The 23,307-nt window shown below is 46.1% G+C and overlaps 1 protein-coding gene across 2 annotated transcripts in view; it reads right to left on the bottom strand.

Moving 5' to 3' along the window:
* Mb21d2 (Mab-21 domain containing 2) overlaps positions 1-23,307 on the bottom strand; it is a 101,390-nt gene that overhangs the window by 2,893 nt on the left and 75,190 nt on the right. The window lies entirely within an intron of this gene.

Genomic DNA, 23,307 nt, shown 5'->3' on the forward strand with positions numbered 1-23,307 from the left:
CTGCACAGCTAACAGTAGCCTCCCTCTTACCAGCACCAGGGTCCGCCGCTTCCCGGGTGGAAGGGCTCTGATGTACCAAAAGTCTGAAACATAGTGTCCTTTTCACCATAAACTCAAGCCTCCTTTTCCCAAGTCATCCCCTTGGGCAACAGACTCTCCATGCCCCCAGTCATTCATCCATTCGCTCCTAGTCTTCCTGACCTTGTCCTGCCATACCTTATCCAGCTCTCTTCTGGTCCCCTCTGCACGTCTCACTTCTGCCCCTGTTCTCTGTGCTGAAGCTATGACGTGAAAGCCAGGCCTAGTGTTTTGCCAAGGCAGTCTCTCTCAGCTTCTCCTCCCAACGTGAACCAGACGTTCTCAAGGTGACTGCAGAGCCTCTGGGAGGATGATGTGTTCCTAGCTCTAGCACATCATCTGGTCTTTCTGTTTGGCACTTGCACGGAGGTGCAAAGGCCAGGGCCTGTGCAGCTCTGGGTGGATTTGGCAGGTGGTCCCTTGGACTGCTGTAAACACGAGGAGTGAAGCGCTGTGCTGGGGCTCAAGAAATGAGCTGGAAACCAAGTGCGGCTGTCATCTGGGCACCACACAGTTATCGCCTCTTGGGTATAAAAAACTCAAATTTCTTTTTGCTTTTCAGCCTACGTTAGAAAAGCTGCCCCAAGTGCACCATCTAGGCCCCATCTCATAACCAATACATTTTACACAGTAACAACCTGGGGTTAATTTGTCTACAAAGTACCACTGAGCTCTGCTTTGGATTCTAACAGCTTCCTTTAGGCAGACTTGGGTGAGGAAGGAGTAGGGAAGGGAGGCATGAGGCCTTCCCCATATCTATCCGCCCCCCTCCCCCCCACCTCCTTCTAGCACACTTGTCCAGCCTAAGTTTAAGCCAAACCAAGCTGATATTCGCTGTCATGGCAGATGGATTGCCAAGGGCTGGGAGAGACGGGGGGGGGGGGGGGGGAAGCAGGCAGTTGAGTGCTCCGGTGGCTCCGGGGTTAGTTGCAACAAGTGGGGGCTCTGAACAGGATTCACTTTTGCTACTAGCCACATCTGAAGGGGGGAGGGGGCAGGGCAGAGCACCAGAGGCAACAGCCTGCAGAGGTCACCAGCAGAAATAAAGGGAGGAACGAGGGAGAAAGGCTTTACTGACTCTACCCTTTCCAGGGGCACTGGCTTCTATTTACTCCTAAGAAACTCTATGGCAAAGCCATCTTCCCATAATCCTCTATGCTGTGGTTCTCAACCTTCCTGATGTTGCCACCCTTTAGTACAGTTTCACATGTTGTGATAACCCAACCATAAAATTATTTTTGTTGCTACTTCATACTGTTAGTTTACTACTGTTATGAATCATAATGTAAATATTTTGGGAGACAGATGTTTGCCAAAGGGGCCTTGACCCACAGGTTAAGAACTGCTGTCCGATGCTTTGGTTTTGCTTCTACTGACAAAGACCTTAATATTATTCTTTATAGACACTGGGGCCTCCAGTCTAGGGAATGAGCTCCCTGCCATTCCCTTCCTACTTTGTGGAGTCAAAGAGGTATGCCCATCTCCCCGAGTCCTAGGGAATATACTTTGCCACACCACACCATTTTAAGAAATGAATCAGTTTAGGCACAGCATCTGCTGAAACTGAGCCATGAAACCAAATTAACCCCGCCACGACATACACAATACTAGACCATCAATGTCATACGTAAGACACAAACACCACATCTCCAGAGACCTCAATAAACACTCAATGGATAAACGGTATCGGTATATATGGAGAGGTTTCTTTAAACACACACACACATTGTTGGACAAAGTTGTACAGTTTTAATGTCTTACAGTTATAGTTAGATTAATTATCTTCGGTTAGTGTACAAATATCTTTGTATGATCTAGTTTGGTGCTTCCGGGACACACACAATTAACAAACTGAGCCTTTTTCCAGCAGTGATTCTTAATGAGGAACACAGTGTGGGATGACAGTGACAGAGTCCTCCGTGACTCTGACACAACCTCTAGGGTGACCGTGCCCTTGGCTGAAAAATAATAGAAACATTCCTGTGAAGATAGCATGGTTTTTACTTTGTCTAGCTTACTCAAGATTCCAAGAAACAGGCAACAGAGGCAGAGGCAGCCCCTGCTCCGGTTGCTAGGGGACCCACATGAAGACCGAGCTGCACATCTCTAAAATCTGTGTAGGGGCCCTAGATCTGTCCTATGCATGCTCTCTGGTTGGTGGCTCAGTCTCTGTGGGCCCCTGTGAGCCCTGGGTTAGTTGATTCTGTGGGTTTTCTTGTGGCATCCTTGACCCCTCTAGCTCCTACAATCCTTCCTCCTCCTCTTCCCCAGGATTACCAAACTGTGCCTATTGTCTGGCTGTGGGTCTGTTTCCATCAGCTGCAGGGTGACGCCTCCCAGAGGATGGTTATACTAGATTCCTGTCTGCAGGATCCCTTTCCCATACCTGGGCTGCCCGGTCTAGCCTCAATAGGAGAAGACACACCTAGTCCTACTGCAACTTGATACGCGAAGGCGGGTTGATGTCCTTGGGCGGCCTCCCCTGTTCTGAGAAGAAAGGGAGGATGCATTAGGGAGGAGGAGAGCGGGAGGGACTGGGAAGAGAGCAGGGAGAGAAAGCTATGATCGGGATGTAAAGTAAGTAAGCTAATTAACCTAAAAAAATAGATTCCAGGAAGCATCCTTAGCTGCGGGCAGGGCTAACTTTTTCTAAGAACAGCACCATATACAAAATGCTAAATGGCCCAGTTTGCAGGTATTAGCACCCTTTATTCATGTCCACAAAGTCATCTCTCTGGAGCCTCTCGCTCTCTATTGGGGGAGGGAGGAATTCAAAGACAAACGCCTAGGATTCTGAGGAGAAATAACTCGCCGAAGGCCACACGGCTTAAGTGACATCCAGCACACTGCCCTCTTCTCACGGACGCTGCAGAGGTCAGCGTGTCGCATACATATTGTTCTCTCTGTGACACGGGTCTGACTTGACGTGAATGCAGAATGGCTTGGAGAGGAAGTAGCTAGGCTCCCCAGGCAGAGTTCCGGCTTTGTGTTTCTGTTGCTGGAAGCTTTACCGTGACCTTGGACCAGTAACAGATCATATCTAGCTATCTACCTTTATCAAGAAAGAATGGACCCAATCGGCCTTGAAAAAAAATGCTCTTAATATGCCCAAATAAATAAACTGAAAAATGTTGGAAACACAGAGGGCATTAGTACGGCCTCCCAGCTGCCCAGCAAGCTCCCGGTCAGCATTAACATTCACGTTATGGTAACATTTTAAAGCCAACGGGCTGGTTTTATTTTTTTGCACAGTTGCTTAGAAAACTGCAGGTAGTTCTTACTTAACGCTTTGAAAATCTAATTAAAAACCCAGGCATGGTAATGTTCATGACTATTCAGTAGTGAGTATACAAGAGTGGGAATGACTAAAAGATCTTCCCTCAAAGAACTTCTTTGGTCTTTGTCCATTTTGACCCTGATCAATATACATGAGTTCTGGGACCAGAATAAGAGGCCTTGGGATGGTGTCCTGGGTTTGTCATTTACAATTTAGATAAGCCTGATAAGATATTTAACCCTCCCAAGTTTCCAATCCCTCCCTTAAGCAAATAAGTAAGCCATCATCATACATTGACACCAAGAATCTAAGCTTATAATAGACATAATTCATTTTACTCACATATGCTTTCTTTTCCACCCCCTATCTACACTTGGAAGAGCAAACCAAACTTACTCCATAGCATAGAGTGGTTTTGAAGATCGAATTAAAGTAATCTAATAGAAGCCTCTGGCACATTCAAGGCACACAAAACATTCAATGACATGAAGTGAACAGTGCAGCCTCTCCTTTGGATATAGCAAGACTCCTGCTGGACTAGGGACATGTCCTTGGGTGGAAGCATGTTGGTGGACACAGTTTTTGGCAAACATGGGGGCACAGTGGATGGTACCATTCGCTGTACTCTGTGGACTGAACAGCTTATGCAGCTCCTTAGAGGCCTTGCTCTGGACTAATGAAAGCCCTTCTACTACCTGTGACAGCAGCATGCTGGCTTTGAGGTATTCTCTCCCTCCCCTATCAGGTAACAGCAAAACTCATGGAAATTAGCCTAGGCTCAGTCAACGAAAGCTGCGCCATCACAGGCAAAGCATATCAGCTCCTGCAGTCAAGGCTTTAGTTTCCTATGTCTAGAACAGACTTTGGGACTGGAAGGCAGCGGCTTGTGCAATGTGTTGTGTGTTGCCATCAGTTTTAAAGCCTCACAGAAGGGCTGGCAGCATATAGGTCCAAAATGGTGTCCTGGTTGTCAAAGAGTCAGGCAGGGAAAGGAGAACAAAAAGCCTCAGTATTTCATTACTTTCCTTTCAAACCAAGTTCTGAAAGTCAGTGGCCTTGTCAAAGTCCACCAAGCCACTGAAGACAGCGCGAGGGTTTCGAGTCTGAGACAAAAATGCAATGAACACAATGACAATGATTACAAATACAATGAACACCTCACTTTCCTTCAACAAAATTGCAGACTAGCAACTCTAAGTTTGTAAGGCAGCCATGGTAAAACACAAGCACACCTTGCTCTAAGTGGTGGGTGGCTTAGCTGTCAGTCAGACTCGTGCAAGAATACACATTAGCAACACATTTCCCACTGAGGGTCATTGCATTCAGTTCTGAGACTACACAGAAAGCATGGCTTCCGTAACTCAGAACTTACTGGCAAGACTCCAGACAGAACTTCACACAGTCTCGTCTGAGAACAAAGAACGCACATTCCTCAAAAACAAAGACAGCGGCAGTAAGAACCAGTGTCAGTGTGGAGCCAGGTAGTCGTGTTAAAACAGAAAATGGGTTGGAAACCACATGCAAAGCAGTCAAAACCCTTTTCACAGAGACCTTCAGACCTCAGGGAGCTGAGACCAGCCGCTTCTGCATAAGACCCAGCGAGCTGGTTTCCATTCTTTTCTCATTTGGGGTTGTATATGCAAAGTAGTTATCAGTCTGAAGCAGACACACTGGGTTAACTGGGGAAGGAAAAGGACTTGTTAAATTCATTCAGGAATGGGATGTTAACTATTTGCGGTCACAGACACCTGAGGGGACCCGTGTGGGGAAAAAAGGTCTCCCATGCACAATGCGGATTGTTTCGCGAGGAATCCAGATGTTAGCTCCATCAGGGGAGGTGAAACTGTGCTGAGTAACAACAAACCTAACAAACCATTTGCATGATAGGACCGTCAAGGGTAGGTAAACGGAGGGTCTCCTTCCCTTATCCCAGGACGAAAGTGGAGGAAGCAGCCCTATCCACAACTTCCTGTACTATAGTGAGAGAAGGCTCTTTGAGGATGAGTTTTGGCACAGAAGTGGGAGCTCTGGCTAGAAGCGATGCACCATTTGTGAAATCTGTGTCCCAAACTAGCACACCGTCCCAGCCAACCACAGAGGAGGAAGTCCACCCTTCACACGTGCTGGGATGGAAGGGAGCCAGGAATATTTGACAAGCAGCACAAACAATCATCACACATAATGAACATAAGTAGAAAGTAAAAAAGATGAAGGGGAATGAATAAGGGTTCTGGCCAAATCCCAAGAGACAGAGGAAGAGAGGCAGATGTTTGCCCTGGAGAATGGGCAATTCAAGAAGGCCAAGGGAGTCCCTCTAATAATTGATGGACTGTGCTAATAAAGAAGGGAGCTTCACCTCTCCTTTCAGTCTGCAGAGGGCACAGGGATAAAAAGCAAGCCTAGAACACGGACTGCAACTCCACCAGGCCCGGTTTTTCTAACAGTGCTGACTATGGAAGCAGTGTGCTCCTCAAGGGACAACTGGCCAGAATATTCAGCAGAGAAAACTAAAAACAAAAGCATGTGTTGGCGTCTGGTAACTGTCACCCAAGGTAGCTGCCCATCACAGGAGTCTGCTACCAAACACAGACAACAATGTTGACTCCAACAACCCTTGAAAATTGATTTTCTATCTAAAAGTAAAAACAAAATGAAATAAAACAAAAACCCCAAGGAATTACTCCTACAGATATATATATATATATATATATATATATATTTAAATGAGGTTAGCTATGCCTAGAAAATAAAGACTATGAGACAAATGAGTCAGGGTCACAAGAACCGGCCTCCCTGAAGCTTCCACTACCAGGTGAAAGAGCTAGGTATCCAATTACCAAAAGTGCTAACGGCCTAGAGGCCCCATCCCAGCTCTGGAAGAAGACTTTCTTCCTCTGTGACAGTATCTAACAGTCACACTTGAGCACAAAACTCCTCTCAGGCTGAGGAGAGAGAAACAGGAGGTTCCTTTAAGTGCTGTCAGGGAAACGAAGCCACACAGATACTAGGAGAAGATGGAAAAGAACAGGAGAGTCTGAAATACGATAAACCCATGCTGCCTGTGCAAAGAGGTCACATTCATCAAAAAACTATGCTGTTGTAGCTGTGGCTAGGTGTATCACTGTACCTAGAGGTGATTCTGCTATTATCCCATCACAGGAGAAGTTGGGGTCTGTAGACTTTAAGTTCCAGGCTACATGAGTTTTGGGGTTAGGAGGATGGAAATTTAAAACCACCATTGGCTAGTCAAAGACCTTGCCATAACACCAATTTACTTTGGGCATTTTCAAATATATACAACTATAGAGAATATTTCCAGAACCATATTCATCAACGTCACTTATCTCATTTTTCTGCTACAACGCTTTAAAGTGTAACCCAAACATCATATAATTTCACCCAGACACTTCCAAACATCTAATGGATAATGAGCCTACAAAACAATATCTAGTATTCTAAACAACAACAAAAAATTAAGTCATTTATTATAAACTTGACTTGATTTTACTTTTTCCCAATAGGTATGTATGAAGACAAGACACTGTATTCAGTGTAGTGTGTGTGTGTGTGTGTGTGTGTGTGTGTGTGTGTGTGTTGTGTGTGTGTGGCACTCTGGATACCCTGCTATGTCTCCAAGTTCATCTACAGCTATGACAGTCAATTCCTGTAGTGTGACACTTTCATGCCACCCACTGTTCCAACCACAACCACAAAGTTCAGGAGTCCATGCAAAAATGACACTTTGGGAGTAGTCCTTTATCTGTGCGGGCGAGGAAGTAGAAATGGCGGGCAAGGACCCCAGCCATGACTCCAGGATGCATTCCCACGGCTTCCTAGAGGAAGACAGCACCAGCCCTCCTTAGCTTACCTACGCCAGCTTTGCCCTCTTTTCTGACTCAAGGGCTCAGCTCCCTGCCCTGCTCCTAGTGTCACCACAATGATACAAACCTCAGAGGCCCAACCGACCATGATGACAGGCCAGCGGCAATGAGCTACTGTATATCCAGCTAGTATATATAATGTGTCCCTGCTGTATGCCTTATAAAAACGAGGTCTGGGCAAAACTGCCCCCACAGGTCATCCAGCTCTCAGCATGAGTGTGCTCAGTGTGTTTATAGTTTGCATCCTGTCTGTTTGTTCACAGCTTTGTTGATTACCTAATCCTGCTGGCCAGCTGACAGACACTCCTGGTTTTCCTTAATCTTCTTCGAAGCACCAAGAGTTCGTGTTCTCCTTAGGTCTGGGTCTCATGTACGCCTTCGGCACAGGCCACTCGTGCTGAAGTACAGACTGAACAGTAGAGGGAGAGCCTTACAGGGTGTGTGGAGGATTAAGGAGGCAGCTTCGGCTTTGGATCAGATGACCATCCCTGTCCCTCTGAAATATGCGGCCTGATTCCAAGTACACATTCCATCTCTGCCCCCAGTGACTTTTCTCTCACACTTGTTATCAATTATTCAATTACCCATCGTCTCCTCTACCTGATAACCTGTGTTTCTTTTTACAACCTGAGTTCAACAGATAGAAACCAAATAAACGACTAGATCCTATATCCTGGAATAAGCCATCTTCACAGCGGATGGAACTGATGGGTAATATGCTTAAAACGACAGTGTCAATTCGATACTGTCACACTGTCATTTTCACACTTTATAAGAAATTCTGCCTCGTCCATATCCCCAAGCAAAGGCTTATCAAGCAGACGAAAGAAGCCTGATAATGGAGTGACTGTGAAATAGTCTTAAAGCCACAAGGGTACCACCTCTTGTTCTCTGATAGAACTTTCACTCTATAGCAGATTATGCAAAGCACCATTTGCAACCATCAGTTCTAGCAAAGAGGCAGGCGGGAGGGGGGGCGGGGGGAGGGGGGGTGGGGGCGGGGGGCGGGCTTGATGGTTACCCAGTGATCCAAGGGCAATTTCCCACAAAGTGCCAACAGATGGCGCCCACGCTCCATCCATTCACTAAGCACGCATCACTAGGCTCCAAAACCATCAGTGTAAAGCTGTGGAGAGAATCAGAGGCTTCATAGAGGGAGGGGCCTCCGAGAGACACATTAAAACCACCACCCTTGACCCATCTACCTCAGCTCATCTAGATGCCTCCTGATTCCTACCTCTGCCTTTGCAGCTCCAGAGAAAAGAAGAACCAAATGGAGCGATAGCTCGACAGCTCATCTGCATGGAGCCCAGGATGAGGGGACAGACAGGCAGTATGGCAGGATTCCCAGCGCGGTATACTAAAGCCTTGTGGCCCACCATGGGGTTCCGGCTCCCCTCTGCTGAAACTGCGATTAAAGAGAAAAGGATCAAGTTTCTCGTTCAAGAAGAATGAGATTCTGAGAAGGCAGAAGCAGTATGTGATGTGGATGGTAGTGTCCTAAAAGGTTTTAGGAGCCCAGATGACTTCCAGGGCGGAATGAAAATTTCAGAGCAGGCCTCAGCCAGGCCCTTAAGATGAATACTGTATGATGCAACGGGCTGGGGCCTTTTCCACTTGTGCGGTCAATGGGCCTGTGGAAACAATGTGGTCCTCGCTGAGCAACTATAGACAGCTCTGCCCAGTGAGCGCAAACACATTCACCTAGCTCTTTGGCCTCCATTAGACTGGAAACTAATGTGGCCTCCGTCACTATTCTGAAAGAAGAAGGAAGGATATGCCAAATGGGTTTCTTACCAAGTTGCCAATGTATGTGCGTGTGTGTGTGTTTGTTTTGTTTTGTTTGTTTGTTTTTTGTGACAATCAGCTCAAAGGTAAAAAAGGCACTGGGGCAACTACAGATGGTAAGCAAAGGACTTTGGCATGTCTAGACTATGTACACAGCATGCTAACAAATCCTTATTACCCAGGGAAGTAAGCACACATCACTCCCAAAGGGGGAAACTGCTTTGAAGCATGAATAGTCCTATTTAATAGCGATTAGTCACTTATCCATGATTAATTAATACATACCCTGCCTTTCCTTTCCTTTAATAATATCTCAAATACTAGTATTTCCTACTTGTTTCTAAACAAACAGTATCCTACATTCCCGCTATCTGGAAACAAAAATGGCTGAGCCTGTGTGCTTCAACATTCTCCATGTGTAAAGCAGGAATGTTCCATCCTTAAGTTGATACAAGCACTTTGACCTCTACAAGTTACATGGGGGGTTGCGGGACAGACTGGTCAGACCAGCTCCCAAGGAAAGCAGTCACAGGAAAAGGCGCCAGCATTCTAACCAATGACAAAGAACAGAATTAGTTTCAAGACATAATCGGCTACCTCATAATAACTCTCAATATCAGAAACAAAATGTACTTTATCAGGTGAGCCTGAAGACCTTTGTGTCAAAGGAAGTCAGACCACGGGAGACAACCAGCAAAACCCACTGTGGGTGTGCACTTGAGCAGGCTAAAGGCACAAGTGGGCCTTCTGAAGACGATGGCATACTGCAGCATCTCAAAGCCACACCTGCCCCATGACAGGCCACTCTGAAGGCCACCTGAAGGTCACCTTCCTGGTGCTTACATAGGAGGATGGTGTTTGAGCTAGCTCTTCTGCCCTGCACTCCCCAGTGGATGAAGAGTTGCGACCGCTGTTTCAGCTAGATGCCAACAATCAAATCAGTAGCTCCCGAGAGGAGCACATACCCGGCGCCCCTTTGACACTCTTGTCATCTGAATCAGCTACAAGCTGTAGACCCTGGACTCTGGGGACTGAAGCTTAAGTTACCTGTGTGTTCCCTGCACAAAGAATGGATGGGTCAGATTACTGGAGCCAAATCCCAGAGTTATTAATGTAACCGCCATGGTACAGACCAGAATGTCAGAGCCCGAAGCCAAAAGTCCCAGGAATGTAATTCCAGCCTCTGATTTTCAACCCAAAGCGCTTGCTCTCTCTCTCTCTCTCTCTCTCTCTCTCTCTCTCTCTCTCTCTGTGTGTGTGTGTGTGTGTGTGTATGTGTGTGTGTAAGTTTTAGGTCTCTGTGCCCCACCTCATAGGGCTGAAACAACCTTCAAGGAGATGTGCGTTTGAAACTGTAAATATTGCAATTCCTCCCCCAATTTTAAGTCAAAAGTTTAATTGCATGGAATAAAGACTGGGTTTACTACCAGGCAATTCTAAAGTCTGCAGGAGGAGGGAGACCAGCTACTTTTTGAATTACCAAAAGGACGACTTAGGTGATACTCCTGGAAGCACAAATGTGATTAAATTCCAGAGGGGAGGGGAGAATAGATTTTATTTGACGCAACTGGGGATCCACTCCTAGCCATTTTACTCTCAAAGAAAAAAAAAAATGTGTTTTGCTAAGATTTCTCTGACGGTTAGCTGTTCCAACACCTTTCTGTCCCTCACCCACCAGAGAGGGCTAAATCCATCTGATGCCTGGACAGCGTGCTTGAGCTGAGAGTCCTCAAGAAAAAGTAGCAAAGCACTCTGCCCTGCGGGTGGGTCAAGGAGTATCAAGTGTGTGGACTGGCAGCACTGCAATAGACTGTGCCAACCCTGAAACCAAAGATGTCACATTTTGTATCACCTTGATCCACACAGGTATGCCCAAAGCTATGGGCAGCCTGGGAGCTGAATTTTAACCCAAAGGATTAAATACAGGCATGTGTATTCATACTGCATACCTTTCAGGAGCAGGTTCCGATTAGATTTTACACTTAAGTGAGAAAAATGATTAAGGGTTGAGAAAAGTCACCGAAGGACATAAACTTTGGTGTAGTCTAATTGTGATGCAGAAATCCAATTTTCAAGAGAGTGGTAATATGACCCAGGCCCACGTCTTGTTATAAAAGTAACAGAGTCCATCTCTGAGATTAAAAACCACCAAACAAAAAACTCAATCTTGAAAGGGATTAGGAGAAATCCTCCAGCAAACCCCATTACATTCCTTCGTCTATCCACTGGAAGCTGTACTTTCCTTACACTCCACTGGAGGGCGCCCCTCCATAACGTTTGCTTAAAGTTGTACTGGCTCCAACCCAAGAGGAGCCTTAAAAAAAAAAAAAAAGCCTGACGGTTTGACATAATTTTGTATAATTCATACCTGATCTTACTGATGTGCTTTAAAAATGGGTCAGGATGCCTACCATGCTTCATGCTAGCGAGTCCCTGATACTTGCATGCAGTTCGCAGTAACCCCAGTTTAATAGGATGTCACACATCACTGATAAAATTTCATGGTATCAGGATGAAAAGAGACTCGGGGAAGATGCCCAGACAGATAAATGTAGATGGTTGAGATGCGGTCTAAATCCCGGATACTGACAGGCCTCACGACTTAGGTGCCCTGCGACATTCGGATGAGTTATCTGACTGTGCCGTGTGGGTGCTCCGGTAATTGCAGGGGCTCGGGGGTGCGTGGAGGCCAGAGGCTGGAGCGTCAGGTGTCTTCAGTCACTCTCCACCTTCAATAGGCTGACACTGTGTCTCTTGTTGCCCTTGGGCTTAACCAATTACCTGGCTAGTGGGCTCCCGGGACCCACCATCCCCAGGTCTGCAGCGATACCTGACTTGCTACATGGGTGCAAAGGATCTGGACGCAGCTGGGCTCAGAAGGTGTAGAGCATGTTACAGGCTGAGGCGTCTCCCCAGGCGGGCTTTTGAAACCTCCGTTTCTTCATTTCTAAAAACACCGAGGATATGTATGTATGGCACACAGCTCCTATGAGAACTGACTGAAAGTTACATAAAGCTCTCCCAGGACCATTGCTGCAACGTCGAAAATGCTGGGGAAATACAATCTTCTTTGGAGAATACGATTCCGCCCACACCCATTCTACGTCAATTAACAACACTGGCTTTTAGCATTAGTCGAATATGTGGTGTTTTGGTTTTCTTTCTTTCTTTCTTTCTTTTTTAAATATATTGTTTTCTACCCATTCAATCAATTCCCTTCCCTTCGGTGCTACTTGGGCTCTGGCTTTGTGCCACGTGGTTGAGCTGGAGAAGTTGTTAAGGTCTGACTGGCTCGGCCTGGCCCTATGCTATCTGCTTTGGCAAGCCTGGGTCATTTGCACTTGGAGTAATTTCCCAGGCGGCAGAGGATGCCAGTCAAGGGCCATAGGCTGAAGAACCCCGGATGAGCACAGCCACAGAATTTAGCATCAACTGTGTGACAGAAGGAGGCTGACTTTAGGCTGTGGTCCTAACCTCCCAGCAATTCACTCTGACAAGGGCAGGCTCGGCCATCCATTTCCGACTCTACTCTTCCTGTACAGGCAAAGAGTATCTAGAGATGAGGTCAAATCAGGGTCGAAGAAAGGGGGTAAATTGGGACTCAAAAAAGAAAGAAATAAAAAAAAAAATTAAAAGACTCCCTGTAAAAAGAAACAATCAGCTGGGTGTGAGGGGTCACACTAGAATTCCAAGCACTGGGGAGGGGAAGGCAAAAAGATCAGGAGTTCTAGGTCATCCTCTCATTTTGAGTTGGAAGTCAGCCCTATCTCAGAAGAAGAGAAGGAGAAAGGGGAGGAGAGGGAGGAGAGCAGAGGTGAGGAGGGAGGAAAGGATGGGGGGGGGAAGAAGAGAGGGAAGGAGGAAGAGAAAAACAGCCATTACGTAATAGACTGTCTAGAGATCAGGGAGATCTTTAGCTATATTCTGCCCACTAACGTCACTTGGCCAAAACATTGCACCTATTTTCCTACCTAAAACTATGCCATGTTCCTTAGACCAGGACTTGAGCAAGAAACAGAGCTCCAGGCAACTCAGACAACGCCATTTCCCCACCTGCGGCCAAGAACAAGGCACTTCCATTCTGCTTCAAGAGAGTGCCCAACAGTGGCCTGAGGACCGCAGGCCTTGCCCTAACTTCAGTACAGGTATCAGCAGATATCAGGTGAGCCCAGCTCCTGCCTCCTTCACTAGCTACTTAAGTATTGAAGCTCAGCTAGTTTCACAGCAGTAATGGTTCCTGCCGAAAACAGCACATCTGTCATCATTAGGCAGGTACGTCGGAGTCGGGCACCATCAATTCAGTTGTCAAATGTTTGACATCCTGTCTCTAAAGTGCCTGGTGTAGTGTCCTCCCTACAGGTCCCGTTGTTGTGGTGTGCCCCTGTCACCAACCGGTCAGGACCTCGCATCACACCAGGGATGGTGGCATACCTCCTAACTGGCCTCTTTCCCATCACCACCACACAGCATCATGGGCAAAGGAGCTTCTTAAGGACAGGCTCCCGCTCACCCCAGCGGCCGGCTGACGAGTCCTCTGGAGGTGCCCCATCCGTGCAGCCAAGCTTTCCCACACTCATCTCATTCCTTGACTGATTCTTAGGTTCCCCCATGAACTTCTGTCCCAGAAAGGATTCCCCAACATATGGTGCCCAGTCAAACAGCAGCTTTGGTCTTCAACCTCCCAGTTTTTTATTCACACTGGCTTTTGTTTTAGTTTTTGTTTGACTGCAGAAAGGATGCAAGCTCTGCTGCCCTTCAAAAGCTTTTGCCTCCTAGCTATCCACCACTGCACGCTACCATCCTCTCTCTCTCTCTCTCTCTCTCTCTCTCTCTCTCTCCCCCCCCCACAGAATTTGGCTCAGGGCGATATCTGAGGAGATTTACAGCGTGACTTATACAAGACCAATTTCATCAGGATGGAGCCTTCGAAGGCTCTGGGCTGCTGCATTCTACGAGCATCCTGTGTCATTACATGAACCAGCATGCAGTGCATGTGAACTGGGGCGTTCCATTAACACACTCCAAATACTCTCATTTCTCAAAATGCTAATATCTTGTAAACAAAGTTAAAAAAAAAAAGCACCCAAACACAAGCAGAGCAGAGCACCCCAAAGAGGGATCCCGAGGTCGCTGTGGCCAGACTGCTCAGGAGCTGATTCTCTTTTTATTGCCATCTGTGGTTTTACTGAATTTTGTCTTTGTCAGCATATTCAAACATCAACTTCTTAATCTTATCCCTACAACCATTAGTGTATGGATAGTGTGTGTGTGTGTGTGTGTGTGTGTGTGTGTGTGTGTGTGCGCGCGCACACACACACACACTTGCGTGCTTATATCTCTCTGTGTGTGTATGTATGTTCTAAAGACAGGATCACAGTATAGAATTCTGACTAGCTTGGGAACTCACTGCATAGAACAGGTTGGCCTTGAAGTTACAGAGCTCCAACTGTGTCTGCTTCCTAAACCAACTTTTAAAGGTAAACTCCTATGCCGGAGTGATTCTTATTTCTTAGTGCTGCTAATTGCTTTTGCTAGTTTTCTGTTTCTAAGCTGAACAGTTTTGGGGTGATGGCCCATGACCCCATCTTTCCAACAAATTACACCAGTTTAGGAATACAGGTTTGCAGAACACGGACTAACCTAAAAGGAAGGGTCACGGAGTGGTTCGGAGTCTTCCTGGAGAGCAGAGCGTGTCTGAAGAGTGCTGGTGCCCGAGCCCCACCCCACCCCAGGCTCCTGAAGAAGACATGTGAGAGGAGACAAAAGTGAAAAGGAAAAAAAGTAGGGTGTGGTGGAGCTCACAGTGCAGTTTCTACAGCTCAGGCATACTCCATGCCACCTGAGGTAGTGAATACAAAAGTCTCCTGTCTGGCTTGCAGAAAGCCAGGCTTCATGGTTACAAAGTTTGCCTGCAGTGACAGACAGAGTTCTGAATCCAGAACATTGGCTTTAAGAAGCAATATGGCTTCCAAACAGCATGCAAAGCCAGGCCTCCCATGGAGCCCAGTTGTGTCAGGGTGGATACTGAAGATGAAGTGTAAAGAGGGAAGCTGGGCACTGCGCCCACTCCTGACTGCTTGATATCACAGGCTTCCTCTCAGGTTTTCACTTGAAGTCAGAGCTCCACAGTTGGTTTCTTTCTTTTCTTTCTCTTTTGTTTGTTTTACGGGATTTGGGGGGGGGGAGGCGCACAGGAGGAGTGCTTTTGATTTTGGAGAAATCAGTTTGCAAATCAGCGCACCGTATCAAGCTGCCTACTTTCCAATTCTGCCCAAGGCTGGCCTTCAGCAGAAAAACTAAGTCAGTGCTCAGGAAAGATCTACACTGCCCAGAGCACTGTGAGAGGATGGTCCCCAATTCCCTACCTCTCACCATTCCCGAGCTTTCTGAAAGACTTTCTTTTGGTCAGCTTTCTTGCCTTGTTCAACGGTTCCACAAACAGACAGTCCAAGGCAGGGCACCTCCCATCCACTCTGGGAGGAGGGTGGCAGAGATTCGTGCCCTTCTGCCAGGGATTTACCGACACGCCCTTCGCCCTTCACCCAAAGCAGGACACCTGTGGCCTGCCCCTGCCGCACCAGGCATAGCATCACCTCCCCTACACTCGCCTCTACTTCTTTAACTGCAAGATAACCGAGTATGCTAAACTCTCTGTCATGTTCTCTGATTTTCAAGAGCCTATGAATTAAAAAAAAAAAAAAAAAAAAAAAAAAGTGCTTGTGTTGCTATGTTAAGAGAAAGGGAGAGAGATGTATTTAAGAAAATAGTAATCTGGCATTGGAGAGATGGTTTAGCTGTCCAAGCAAATACTGCTCTTCCAGAAAGAGCCAAGCTCAGTTCCTAGCACCCACACTGGCAGCTCACAACCACCTGTAAGCCCAACTCTGGAAGATATGGTGCCCTCTTCTGGCTCACACAGGCGCCTGCACACAGGTGCACATGTCTACATAGAGACATACAAATTATACACATAGTTGAAAATAAAAATCTTTAAAAAAAAATGTTCAGGCTGGCTGGCATAGGTCAGGAGGCTGGCAAGGAGGACTGCTAGTTCAAGGCCTGCCTGGGCATTTTAATGTGACTCAAAATAAAAAGTGAAAGAGAGTGAGGAATAATGCTCATCAGTTGAGAACTCGCCTGCTGGATGTAAAACCCTCCCTTCCACACTCAGGGCCAAAAAATATAATAATAACAACAACAGTATATGTAAATATGGTCATCAAGCTGCTAATTAAGGTGGAGCTCCAAAGAAGTGTTGCTGGCTCACTGTAAGTGGTATATGAAATTACTGAGGTTGAGAACTCTAAGAAAAGAGCACATGAGGAAAATGCGTAATAAAATGAGGGAGGAGAGTGTGTCTGTGTCCCAGACGGAGCTGGGGCTCCACAAGAAGCCACTCTGGGGATTAAATACCTGAGTCACAAAGGAGATTAAGAACGAGGCCAGCTAATGACGACATGACATTGAAAATCTGGCTCTGCGTCTTGGACATGGCGGGTATACATTAAGTAGTTACGATTAACAGATCTAGTCTTGATGGTTTAGAGAGACCCCCATGATAAATACGTAAGTATGCATGACGGCTTTTCATATACACAGGAGTATCTTACAACCCCTTCAGTGTGTCAGTACATTAAAATAAATACATTAATTAATTCTTTTTATTGTCACACCAGAGCTTGAAAGGAGGCACGTAAGTGTTCTACCATCAAACCTTATCCCCAGCTCTAAGTGGACAGTAGCTTTTCTGCTACTTTAAAAGTCCCTTACACAAGAACAATGGTTAGGAAGAGGAAGAACAAGAAGAACAAGAAGAAAAAGCAAGACGTCTGCCCAAGTTCAAGTGACCACACATTCATTTCTTTCCTATGACTTGTTCTGCTGAATTAAAAAACAAACAAACAAAAAAAAAAAAAAAGAAGAAGCAGCAATAATTAAAAATGTATTTGTAGAATTCAAAGACCCGGACTCAGGTGCAGACTCTTCAGACAAATTATTTCTCTAAAATTCATGAGTGCCAATGAGCACATTATAAAACATAAAGCAAAGTCATCTGAATAATGCTACATAGCTCATGCTGGACAAAAGGGAGCCCACCTAATCGTCCCGTGACTCCTGACAGCATAGATGGTAATTCATGCCTCTCCAAAAGTCATTCGAAATCTAAAGACGATGCCTGGCAAAGTTTCTTTAAAGTGGTTAGAAAGAAAATAATGGGCACTGGATTTTTATAGCCGTCTCTGGGCGATGACGGATCTGTCACCTTCCCCTTCTACATTGACTGTAGCCTCAGCCAGATGATGCGTGCCTGCTGATAAAAGTGTGCATGTCCCAAAACAGCACGCATCCCTCCGGCACCCCACCCCCCAGCCGTCCCTGCAAAGCCCACCCTCCTCTAAACATCTCCTTTGGCTTCATTTGCACATAGGGAGAGGAGAGGGCCATATCTCAACTATATCACCTGCTGTCTATCCCACTAATCCACTGCATAAGGGATAAGTCCCAGAGCAGGTACCCCAAACATAATGGTGCCCATATATCCCTTTGAATGATGCTGCAGCACACAGATATTACTGTCTGCCCATTCATGAACTCTTATTGACCACCTACTTTAGGCCCAGAGGGGATTTTTTTATAACGCCACTGCGTTCATGACAGGCCTGCTATATTAGTGAGTAAATGGGACACGCTTGAGGCTAACGTGATCACCCAAGCTACGTACTCTGTGGATTGTGTGTTAGAACACAAGTGTCTAACTCCAAAGGAAAGACCAGCTCACAAACATCTCACACGGGACAGAGATGAGGACTTCCTATCCTGCTTGTCCATTCCTCGATGCCACCCACAACCCTACTGCTGTCCCAGGAGATGGGTGGCAGAACCACCCAAGCTTTCGCACACCAGGGGTCCCGAAATGAAAAAGGCAGGGAACACACTGGCAAGTGATTAAGCCTGCAGACAGGATTTTTTTTTTCTTTTAAGCTAAATTTTCTGTTTTTGCCCCCTCATCTTGCCTGATCAATTCTACCAATTAAGTTCACAATTAAGAAAATGGAAATGGTCTCTTGGAAGCTAAGATGCCAATTACCATTTAATCCCCCAGATGTGTTCAACTGGAGTGTGACACTCTCACAGCAGCAGAGAACACCTGCCCTTGTGAGAGTCAAATGGAAGCAGAACTGACTATCTGCAGACGAACTGCTGTCGAGGTGGGACAGCAGCTGAGAGGCCAGAGGACGGGAGAGGCAGGCAGGAGGCGCTCAGCAGCACAGAGATGCTGGGATAGCAGCTGAGAGGCCAGAGGATGGGAGAGGCAGGCAGGAGGCACTCAGCAGCACAGAGATGCTGGGACAGCAGCTGAGAGGCCAGAGGATGGGAGAGGCAGGCAGGAGGCGCTCAGCAGCACACAGATGCTTGGACTACTTTGTTCAGCTTCTCTCTCCTTCCTTTCCCTCCCTTCACATGTAGCATCTAATTCCCCATGCCCAGGTTAATACCGAATTATTATTCACTTGCCAAACAGTGGCAGCTGTGAGTCTAGGCACCACAGGCAATGATTTTACATGGGAGTATGTGATCTGGTTTTAAATTTATGGCCATCATGTTTCTAAAGGTAAAGCTACCAGGAAACAAACTGCGTGTACCAAAACAGCACTGGTCCAGGGGAAGGCGGGCGACTTATGTGCCTAGACTGCTGGCTGCTAATAGTCATCTACTTTTTGTTTTAAACATTGATTTGCTTTAGGTGCGTATGTGTGCCCTCAGTCTATGTATGTGTGTTACGTGTATGTAACAGCCATGAGGCCAGAAGAGGGTAGCAGACACCCTGGAACTGGAGTTACACTTCTGACTGAGCCAGCTTTTAGGTGATGGAAGAGGACATGGGTCTTCTATGACAGCGTTGGAAACTCACAACGCTCTACTTTCAACTTGCACTTTCTCCCCACAAGTAAGACTCAACAATGGTAAACCCATTCATCACAGACAGCCTTTTTTTTTGTTTGGTTTGAGACAGGGCTTCTCTGTGTAGCCTTGACTGTCCTGGACTCACTTTGTAGACCAGGATGGACTCCAACTCACAGAGAACCTCCTGCCTCTGCCTCTTTTCCTGCTGGGATTAAAGACATACACCACCGCACAGGTTCTTTTGTTTTTTTCCTTTCTCTCTTCCTCCTCCTGTCCCCACTTTTCCCTCCTCTTGCTCTTCTTCCTAGAACTCACTATGTAGTTTAGGCTGGCCTCCAACTCACAGCAATCCTCCTGCTTCAGCCTCCCAGTGTCGGAATTACCACACCCAGCTTACACAACAATCTTGGCATCATGAAGGAGAATTCAGAACTGGAATGGAGATTTGCAAATCAACTTTATTCCTGATAGCCTTCTGAATACCCACCTGGATGTTATCCTGACAGCAGCCAAACCAAGGGACTGGAGCTGGTGACAATAAAGCCCAATATGTGGAGGACGCTCTCAGAGTGATGCAGACGGGAAAAAGTAAGAGGAGAGGAACAAAAACGCAACAGAGAGTGGCCTGTTCCTGCTAGTCAGTGCTTTCCCTGTGGCTGTGGGTAACCCCGTGGGCTTATGGCTTTTGCTTTTCTAAGGGCAAACCCCAAAGGGAAGAGTTCACCACTACCATTCACCCACAGAGCATCCTAGATGATGGCTTTGCCCTAATGCTAAGACCACTAAAGGCCACAGAGTTTGCGCATGACTGAAGGTCACAGAGTAGTGTCAGAGCCAATAGTAGGCCATGGCTTTTTCTTCAGCCAAGAATCCAACAATCTGAGCCAACGGAAAGGGTGATAAGGTGAGTCTACATGTAAAGAGAGTAAGGCCTTCCCTGGGCAGTCTGGCCATCACTGATAACAATATCCAGCTGACTTCTGCTTCCTGTAAGTCTCCACCCGGCAGATATGATAGGGTGTAACAGTGTGACAGGAGCCGCAGCTAACACATACATAATGTAAGTATGCAGTCAAAGTCTAAGCCCATACCTCAACTTCCAAACTGAATATCCTAAACTTTCTAAACACAGCCGAGATTACTTTGAAACTCTCTTTAGAACAGGTTTAACTTTAATTAAAATCACATTAAAAAAAATGGATCTAGTTTACTTTCAAGCCAGTCATGGCAGCATAGTCCTAAAGTCAACTATTTAGAAAGATGAAGCAGGAAGATCACTGAGTCAAATTCAAGGCTACCTTGAGCAACATAACCACCTTCTCAGAAGACAAAAAAAAAAAAAAAGGTTAACATGTGCGGGGATTGGGGGAGCCACCCAATACCAGCCGCTAAAGACTTCTCCTCACAGTATGCCCAAATTCACCTTTCCAGGTCAACTCTGTTCAAGAACTGCACAGACCGGAAAATAACCCTTAGGATGGCATGGATTCTGACTCGGTCAAGATGCAAATGGTCAATTTAGAAGTCCGATGCTCATGCTCATCTGTTTTACTAAAGGAGAAGTTGTAGGCTGGAGGGGATGCCTTAGTGGGGAGAGGTGTTTGCTGCCAAGTCCACTGACCCAAGTTCGATCCAATAATCCACTCAGTAGGAGAGAAGGGACTCCTGCAAATTGCCTTCTTGCTTCTACATGTGTCCCATACCCATTGCATGTACACACACGCACACACATGTAAGATGAAATAAAAAAAATTAAAAACAGAAGTGTTATCTACTTGTGAATAAAACTGGCATATGAAAAAAACGTTAAAACAAAAGTATAAGCCCTAAAAATAAGACCTGTTTCTTCTCCCGAGGACATCCCATCAGCAGCTGAATGACCTTTCCTATAAAGAGGAGCTCACCATAGCATGTCTCTCTTCGTGTTCAGCAGGGATTTGCCTTTGTGAGAAAAAAATAAAAGGGAGAGAGAGAGGAGGAGAAATCCCTTGTTGGGATATATCTGGATTTATGGAGAGAGTTTTGGATGTGAGAATAAACTCAGATCAAAGAGGGACTTTACTCCAAAATATTTCATCCTTTAAAGCAATGTGAATCTTCACACTTGAGCCTCTGTGAACATGTGATTTGCTGGATTAAAAAAAAAAAAATCAATGACTAAGGGAGGCTAGTGGTTACGAAGGAGACCTCAAGAAGCCTGCCAGAAACTCCAGGCACAAATTAGGGGCTGGCAGCTAACAGAGACAAGAGTGCTTTGTGCAAAAAGAAGCTTCCCAGAGGCCCAGAGAAACCCACAGAGGTGGATCCTGTCTCTCTCCCACTGAGCTCCAGCCCAGCCCAAATTATTCCAGACAGAAACACAAACGCACGTCTGTGGGTATCAATTACCTCATGTGAAATGAGAACAGAAGGCTTGTTACAGAGTTTTCAGTTTTAATGATTTGATTAAAAAAAAAAAATAGGTGACTCCATAAAGGTACACTTAAGTTCATTTGGGGCCCGAAGCCTCTGTTGCAAGAAGGGAAATGTAAAATTATATTATTAAGGTTTTTCACTTAGATCTTTTAATCCTTGTACGTCAGATCTGTGTCAGCCTGGTTCCCTCCAGCCTCCATGCACCACCCTTTTCCTCCGCATTTTATGTTCTCATCCCAGCAAACCCCATGTTTTAGAATGCACTCACTAAAAGAGCACACATAGCAGAGCACCCCTGGGCTCTTCCCTACCCAGCCCCTACCATTCTATTTCAGGAATCTACCTGAAAATGCTGCAGGCTGCTGGCAGCAACCTTTGGAGGTCCCCAGCTTAGGAAGCAGCTTCCTCTGAGAAGCTCTTCCTTCCTTGGTCCTGTGCTCCTCTGGCCCATCCCCCAGCTCCTCTACCTGCCTGACCCTCCCCCCCCTTTAGAATGGCAGCTCTTGAGAGGGGCCCGGGGACGAGCCAGATGGCCACCTCCTTTATTTCTGGCATATCATACACTTGTTGGACGAAGGAGGAGATGAATGTTGTACAAAACAGAAGCCTGTGAGGGCGTGCACATTGTCTTAGGCAAACTCTTATGCCACAGAAGTGAAAAAAATAAATAAATAAAATAGCACTTGGAAGAGACCTTAAAGATAATTTTCCGGATGCCATGGCATCTTGGCACAGTGCCCCATTTACCATAAAAGAACATTTCGCGAAATACATGAAAGAATATTAGGAAAAGCAATACTTTCTCCTAAGGATAAAGACTCCAGGCCACACAATGTGCAAGCGAAATTAATATTTCACAACTCTAATTTTATTTGGCTTTTATTAGTGGCTTCAAATACGTCCACCTATTACCTACTGGTGTCGAGTTTCCTGCGCTCAATTACTTAGTATGCAGATGAGGCACGAGCTTCCCATCCCTCTGTTTCTCTAGCCTTTCGCTGCTCATTACTACCTCCAACAGAAGGCAGAGGAAACGAAACTCCAATTTATCAATGTCAACTGTTGAACCAGCAAATTGCATCAGTCCCGCCCCCACATGGAAGTGTTTGGACAATTCTGAATCAACAAGATGTTGGCAGCTGTGTTCCTATGGTTCAGTAATTGCATTGTTTCCTACTGTGCTCTATGGGTTGTGAAATGAATTTATTAAATAACCCACACAAAGAGAGAGTGCCGGGGGCTAGGGGAAACTGCTCTGGGCTGGTGCTGGGACCCTTATCATCTCCCACTACTACCGACCAGTAGTCTGGGCTTCCATTTCTTTAATTATCAGGCTCTAAAACTATTCAAGAAGATGGCAATTCTACTTTGGGCAGTAGGGAAATCTTTATCCCCTAAAATGGCAGGTGCTTTCTTGCCCACACAGAGATTTAACAAAAATTCCTCTGCGAACTAGAAAATAGGATGCTTACTTTTAAGCTCAAATTATGCCCTTCAAGTACAGCAAAATATGGCAGTGGTCCAAGATGCCAGATAGGACACATCAGGACTCTGAGTCTAACTGACCATTTACTACTGGAAGGCAGAGGTCAGAAAGAAACACTGGGTCAAGGAACACGGAACACATGAGCACACCATGTAAAACTGGAACCTATTCATTGTCTTAGATATGTTTGAGAGTTGACACTTGGCAAGTTGTCTTTGCATTAAAACTAGCTGTTATTTTGCAAATCTGACACACAACTGAGTAACAGGAGGAGTTTTCTCACGCGAAGGAGGAAATTTTACTTAGAATAGTAGCACAGTTGTAAAGGGAAGGACTTAATTCTCTAAGAGTCAACCATAAACCTACTGAAGTTTGATTCTCACCCTTAAGCATTTGCTAATATCTACAGGTATTAACAGCAATGGCCCTGGCCATGACTGTTGACAGATGATGTCCCTGGCTTAGGACCTTCATGT

The sequence above is a fragment of the Meriones unguiculatus genome, chromosome 17 (assembly GCF_030254825.1).
Source record: "Meriones unguiculatus strain TT.TT164.6M chromosome 17, Bangor_MerUng_6.1, whole genome shotgun sequence".
In the NCBI taxonomy this organism is placed as follows: Eukaryota; Metazoa; Chordata; class Mammalia; order Rodentia; family Muridae; genus Meriones; species Meriones unguiculatus.